This window comes from Egretta garzetta, unplaced genomic scaffold (genome assembly GCF_000687185.1).
Source record: "Egretta garzetta isolate BGI_Z169 unplaced genomic scaffold, ASM68718v1 scaffold214, whole genome shotgun sequence".
Taxonomy (NCBI): domain Eukaryota; kingdom Metazoa; phylum Chordata; class Aves; order Pelecaniformes; family Ardeidae; genus Egretta; species Egretta garzetta.
The window spans coordinates 738943-746349 of record NW_009259491.1 but is presented as its reverse complement, the minus strand read 5'-3'; positions in this window follow the sequence as shown (position 1 = coordinate 746349).

Here is a 7407-nt window from a genome sequence, read left to right as displayed (position 1 = left end):
GACCTTGTAAGACAAGGTAGTTGTCTCTACAGCCAGCCAGAAGCAGATTTATTGACCTCTAAGATACATTCAAATCATCATTTTCTTTCATATGACAAGTGTCCTGTTTTATTAAAGCAGTTTTTCAGCAGTCCTGAATCACTGCTGCAACTCCATTTTGTCAAAAGCAAACTGAAGGTGTTTTCCACTAGAGTCAAGGAAATTGAACATGGTACCTTCGTGAGATGGGGAACATCAAGCCTTTAATGGCAAGAATTGAAGTAAAAAAAGGACAGGCTTTCAGGCAATAACGATAAACACTTTAGTAGTTGAACTTGAAAGTGAGGGAGTCTTTTTGGAAGCAAAAGTAAAAAAATATGGTAAAGCCTTTTTACAGTACTTTGAGTATTTGAATGAGTGGGCCCAATATTTTGAAGATTGGAAGCAATTTGGATGAACTTGAAGAATTCTCCGTGGCAAAAAGTGTGAAACCCAGTCTGAATTGCATTAGGAAAGTTGACAACGATGCCCTCAAAAAGGCTGACAAAGGTGAATGATTTGATGAGTTTGCAAATGTAAAAAAAAAGAGTTGAAACTAAATGTGAAGAGGGGAATAAAAATAAGACTGGTGAGATAAGAAACGGAGTGATATATTCAAGTACTTGGTGTGAAATACAGTCTCTGTAAAAACATGAAAACATTATCTGGGTTTTTACTGGTACTACCAGAACCAATATATCTTTATAGACAGATGCTAAGAAATGTAACAGCTCTGAGACTACTAAAGCAATCAATGTAAAAATATATTGCCAAGATGTGCTTGTAGTGAATTTTGTCATATACTTCTTTAATATTAAACTTTCGGAAGTGATACATTCTTCCTGGTACAAACTCTCTTACATTTCCTCCTAGAGTTTTCTGAAAAGGCAACGTGAAAGGTAGAGCACATTATTTTTCATTTTAGGACAGGTTATGTCAGAAGACAGAAGAGAGTTGTGAAGCTAAGTGGGAGCTTGCTGGTGAGGACTACAGCAGGTTATGGCGATCTCTGTTTATTTTCAAGCTGATGCAATGTTTTAGGGTATTGTGATAAAATTTGTGTTATCACTTGGTTGATCATAACTGGTCTTGCCTTCAGTTTGTAGTTACACAGTTTGAGTCACAGCTTCAAATTATTTGTCTTGTATAGTCTTCTACAAACAATCTGTTAGGGGTTTCTTATGCAACACTATTCCTCTCGAGTTCAGCAAAAAATGCTGCATCGTGGAAAATGTGCATAATGTATAACAAATTTAGCCCCTTTGGTAACTGCAGACAAGTGAATCTTCCTTTGATTTTGGAACATGGTTATCGCAGCCTGGAGGAAGGAGGGAGGGAAAAGGCAAGGCAAAACAAGAAAAGGGGTAAAAGCAGCCTTTGTGGCAGTACCATAAAATTAAAAATGCATTTTATGAAACTGCTGCGGGCTTTTGAAATGAAAACTGGCATTTTTCCCTTTCGCCATTGGCTTCTAGGGTCTTGCCCCAAACTGCAGGACACAAAAGCCCTTTTTGGCTGAGACCAGCCCCAGCACCGGCACAGGCGCAAGATGGCAACACGTCTGAGGTATCCTCAAGTGCCCACTGTGATTTCTCCCTCCAAGATGCAATTTTGCTGTAGCCGCTATGTTGCATCACCTCTCGTTCTATAAATCTGTCAATGTCTATCCAAGCCCGGAGCAAATCCATTTGCTACAACGTTTACAAGTACTAAAGCCCATCTGTAGGAAGCCACGCACAGGATTATTTCTGTTCCTCTTCTTATTACAGACTCAGCAGGCTCATTTAAAAAAGATATTTCACAAACCTGTTGCCTCCCAGGCTGAGAGCGTGTGTGCGAGTGGATGGCAGCCTGAAAGCAACCGGGCTGCCCAGGGAAGCGGTGGAGTCCCCATCCCTGGAGGTATTTCAAAGATGGGTAGATGTGGTGCTTAGGGACGTGGTTTAGTGGTGGGATGGCAGGGTTAGCTTTATGTGTGGACTCGATGATCGTAAAGGTCTTTTCCAACCGAAACGATTCTGTGATTCTATGACTTCGGCAGCATCGATGACCCCAATGCGCCGCTCCTGCGGAGGGAGCAGAAATGCCGCGATGAGGCATGAGGCAGCGAGGAACATTTTGTCCACATGATTATATGTTCTGGCAACAAAAGGACCCTAACATTAAATCTAAATTAAATTACCATTCACTGAGCTGCTGAGAGGTATCTGCTCTAAGGGAGTGTTTATGCCACAGACTGCAGCAAAACCCAAGCAAAATCCGCTCCCAGTTAGCTCAAGCACCAGCAGCACCCCAGTTGCTGCAGCGCAGAGCCCACATACCCTTATCTGCCGGGTGTCTTGGCCTCCTGCCTAGGGGTTGAGCTACCCAAGCCCCGCAAAGCTGGCTTCGTGCCTTGGGGCTGCCCGGCGCACGGATGGCTCCCGCTACGGGATGCTTCCTGGGGCTGGCTGGGTGGTGTTCTGTACTGAGGGCTGCTGAACTCCAGCATGTGGGGTTAGCTCATGAACTCATCCTTAGCCAAAAACCTACATTCACATTTTCAGACTCAGAAGCTGATACCGGAAAGCGGAGACGTCTGTTTTCTGTATTCGTTCCAGGAAACGGTCTAGCTGCACAGGTAGCAGAACTTCCCAGTTTTGGCACTGAATATTGACATTACAACAGCATTTAAACACTCACTCTCCTTTCACACACACAAACATAAGCTCGTGTGTATGCACAGGGGAATGGGGTGGAGTCACAGTCCTTTTAATGTCAGTGAGAGAAGCAAGCCTGAATCTTTCTGAGCATGACCTGGGATGGGTGCCATACTATTGCTATGTAATTTGGCTGGATAGTTCTGAGCCATCTTAATTCTCCAGCCATCATTACTTTGCTTGGTTATCATTCATACATTTCTATATGCTAGTTTGCTTGGAGAAAAGAGGTTGGAAATTTACAGCTAGAGTGGATGAGTCTATATTTTTGGAATTGGAGCTAAATTACCCGCCAGTTGAAGCATTAATGTGTTTTACAATAATTGCTGATTAAAATTAAAAGGCACTAAATTCCACCTGTCGTTCTCAGCATCGCCTCCGCTTGTGACAATGCCAGCGCCATGAGCGGGTATGAATGAAAGGACTGAAGGAAGCAGTTTGTCTGCACGATTCCATGCTTTCATTCAGCCACAATCTGCTAACTCCCCTCTCCCAAACCCTCAGGATATTTTTCACAAAATGTCTGCTCTACAAGATGCTTTGTAGAATGAAGACACCATGGTTCAGGTTTTCAAAAGCAGCCTCTTCGTTTTCACACCCATGCGGGACAGGCCCCCACCTGCCTGAGCTGCTCTATCATTTGTGGCCAGTCACCTGCCACTTTAATACACAGATGCTTATGACTATTGATCGAGTTTCCAGCTGGGCTTTTCTCTTACAAAGCTTTTCAGAGGAGCTAGATGAGCTTTTCATGTACACGAGCTCCTACTTAGTGTCTCACTTTTGGTCCTGGCCACAGGATGTGCCCCAAGTCCCTTTCTCCAGCTCTCCCAAACTTGCCTGTGGCTGCAGAACTTCTTCTGACTGGTTAAACTCCCCAGTCCTTTCCTTCTCCCCTTGTGCCTCCTCCAGTTCAGCATTTTTGGCCACCTTCTTGCTTTTGCTCTTCCATCCTCTTTCTCCCAGCTCTCTTAAGCTTTTCCTCATTGTGCCTAGCATTTCCCAGCCTGGGGAGCTGGGGAATGGCACAGCCCCTGGGGAGGTAGTGTGTTTATGTTAAATCAGGGAATTGGACCAGCAAGTACCTGCTCTTAACAGCATTTTCTCCATGGAGGTGTTTCCTCTTCCCTTTTGCTTGTGGATGAATATTGCAACAGACAACACGTGTCTGCGAATTACCACTACCCTGTACTTCGTCAGTGGGGTCCACATTTTAGTCATCAGAAAAGAATCAGACTGATTTAACATCCATTTACCTATCCTGGCTGTCTGAACCAGAAAAAAACCCCAAAACAATAAAAAAACCCCAACCCCCAAAACCAAGAAAAACCCCCCAACATTTGGGAAGATGAACAGTGAAGCAGAAGATGGTCTGCTGAGTTATACCCGACGGCAGTGCCCAACCCACTGCCACGCTCCTGCTCCCAGGGGTTGGAAGCCACTGAATGGGCTGAACCTGTCCAGATTTAGTAGATGCCAACAGTAAAAAGAGAGTGCAGCATGTGCTGCGAAGTCTCGGGTTCCCTTCACCCTCGGGAAAAGGCTGGCTAGGCAAATGTGAGAAGAAGCAGGGCTAGCGAGGGACCCGAGGCTGACGGCTCAGCATCTCATTACTCATCCTCTCAGCGCTGGCTCACTGGTGGTTTAGCACCTTTGTGGGCTTGTTTTTGATAGCTAAAGAGGGAGAGACAGATGTGACTTTAAGACAACAGGATATTAGGAGAGAAGGGCAGCAGAACAGCAAGACTGAAAACAAATCTGCTTCTAGCTGGGGTTTGGGGTTGAAGCAAGAGCAGCGTATTTTGAACTGCCCTGCGAACACAGCGTAGTGTTCTGGCTAGCTCCTTCAGGCAGCACTTGCTGTGCCACAGCGAGGCACTTACGTGGTTGGGCTATCAACAGAGTGCTCCTGGCTTGCCTGGATCCCAACCAGCGAAGGATGCTGTAAAAGCATGTCTGGCTTTCCATTGTAATTTTGCTAAGGTTAGAATATATGAGTGCTTGTATTAATGAAAAGCAGAAGGTAGTCCTGAGACTAAGGCAGAAAATCTGCATTCAGTTCCTAGCTTCAACAGAGACTTTCCTTATGTGGTCTTGGGCAAGCCAAGTGTAACTCCCATGCTTCATACCCTGAACTCGTGTAAGAAAAATTATACTGCCTTCTGCTCTTTGTCTTGACTATTTAGACAGTGAGCGCTTGGAGAAGAGAAAGGCTTTCACTCTGTGATTATACTGTGCCAGGTTCTCCAGGGCATCAGTCTGCAATATGCCCTCAACAGAAATAACAAGAAATAATAAAGAAGTTAAAATGTGTATTGTTACACAAGTGTACAACAACCAAGCCCAGTGAACCTGTGGTACTTGGCGCAGTTGGGCAGGCGAGTCAGTGTCTCTCAGCATCATCCCACGTTGGATGGCATCCCATCGGGTGGTAATGCCAGGCCATTCTGCGGTGTTTATTCACAAGTTATGCACTTCCATGCTCAGCACGTCTCACTCACCTCCCGCACTCCAGCCTGCCCAGAAAGACCAAGAGGAACTCGAATCAGGTAAGGCAATCAATTAGAGCCCTGGAGAGCAGGGATGATCAGGTTTGCTTTTGGGAGCTGGAGAACATCGCATACTACCAACTATGAACTGCCTGGCTCCAGCATCAGCTTCGCCTTGGGGAAGGAGGGGGTACTATGAGACAGGGAGGAGCTCAACTCTCCTTACCTGTAGGGATGCTGTATTTACTCTGAGTAGATTCATGCACGTGATGTGTTCTCACCAGTGGGGTTTGTTTCTCTGCTGCATTTGAGCTCCCAGCACGTGGACTCTTTTTTGAGCAAGCAGTGGGCAGACAGGGCAGAGAGAGCAACAGGGAGTTTGGTTTTATTTCCAAACAGGCATACACAGAACCGTAGGGGAGTACAAGAGGGAGAGGGCAGCATATCCTCTCACTCCAGTGTATAAAACCTAACTTCCTAGGCTGACCCAGACACCTAAGACTCAAGGTAAAAATACAAGCTACGTGACTAGTGGGAAGAGAAAGAGGCAGCAGGAAAAATCTATCGGAGCTTTCCATGGTTCAATCAGTCAGAGCCTGCTTCACTGGGGAAACAATCAATTAACCACTTCCACTAGAGCAGCCACAGACGTGCTGTTCTGGAGGTATTAAATCTTTGCGTTTATTTGTTCTCAGTTGCGCTCTCAGCTTATTTACAACATTACAGGAATCTTCCTCCCTGCTTATGCTCACTTCTCTAAGTTTCTCCCAAGGATCTTTCTGTCCACGATGATCAGTGAAGAAGAACACTTATGGACTAACAGTTTCCAGCTTCACTGCAAATCCTTATTTCCCTTAAACAGGCAGCCAAAACAAACTGTTTTCTCCAGGCATCTGGAGGGCATTACGCCTTTAACTGTCCATCTGATTTCCAGCTGTCAATGCATTTTGTCTTACTTTAAGGCAGATGGTTTTGGTTTAGGATGTTTTGGCCCAACCAGTAATCAGAGCCCTGCAGTACATGAATTAGGCAGGTCCCTGCCCAGAGGAGAAAATGTTTGTAGCAGGCAAATGAGAGGCAGATGACACGAATGCTAAGGGATGATGCTGAGAGCGCTCAGCCCAAGCCCCTCTGTTGCAGAAGGGCTCAGGAAAGGACTTGAGCATGGCTGGTCCCACGGGTATGGTAAAGAGGGAGGTGTGAGACAGCTTGGAGAAAAATGCACAAAAGGAGCATTGAGAAGCTGCGACCAAGTGGTGCTGAGAAGCTGTGCAGGTACAAGGGGTTCGAACTGCACCTGCAGATGGAGAGGAAGCTGGCAGATGGATGGAGCTCAGAGAAAGGTGCACGATGGTGATGTGGGTGATGGTGATGGTCTTCCTCAGCACCTCATATGTAGATCTCAAAGCACTCAAAGCAGAAGGGTCTTCAGTCCCAGTGCACTGGTGAAGAAAGCAAAGGGCAGAGAAGCGTGTTGGAGACAGAGGTCAGCTATCCAAACCACAGGCCTGTGTTGCCCATTAGGCACTGGTACCTCTACCATCACTATGCTTTCAGGATGTAGTGAAACAAGAGACATTTAGATGACCACAGCCTAAGGTTGACATTAAATTTTTATTCCCCATGTAAATTTTTCCTCACATGCTTTAAATGAATAGAAAGCAGCACTCAGTGCTTCTAGGTAGCTCCTGTACCTGGGAACCTGGAAGCAGATTTTGATTCACAGATGCCTCTTGCTCCTCCAATCAATTGTGCTACCAGGACTGGCGGAGAGGAGCTGTCTTAACAGCTTTAGCGCACTTGGATTTGTCCCTATAGCTGCTGCTAAAGCCTTGATTGGTGCTATTGAAATCTCTTCTTAAAATATGGTAATACATTCCTCACTGATGTCCCTGCCTTTCAAAACTCAGACCTGGAGTCATCATTGTCTGTAACAAGTTCATTCCGTTCCTTCTGCTTTACTGTCTGCCCAGCCTAGGTTTGATGAAGGAATTCATGTAACTCACTAACTCCAGAGCAAATTTTGATTAGTTTTTGAATTAAACCCCATATTTTCTGTTCGGAAGCCCTGCAAACTCAGCTTGGCATCTGACATTCAAATGACCTCTGCTCTTCTGGATGCACTGCCAGCAACGACGTCTCTGGATGTCAGGGCCAGGAGTCCACTAACAGGCCTTAATTGCCCTGATGAGCCTTACCTG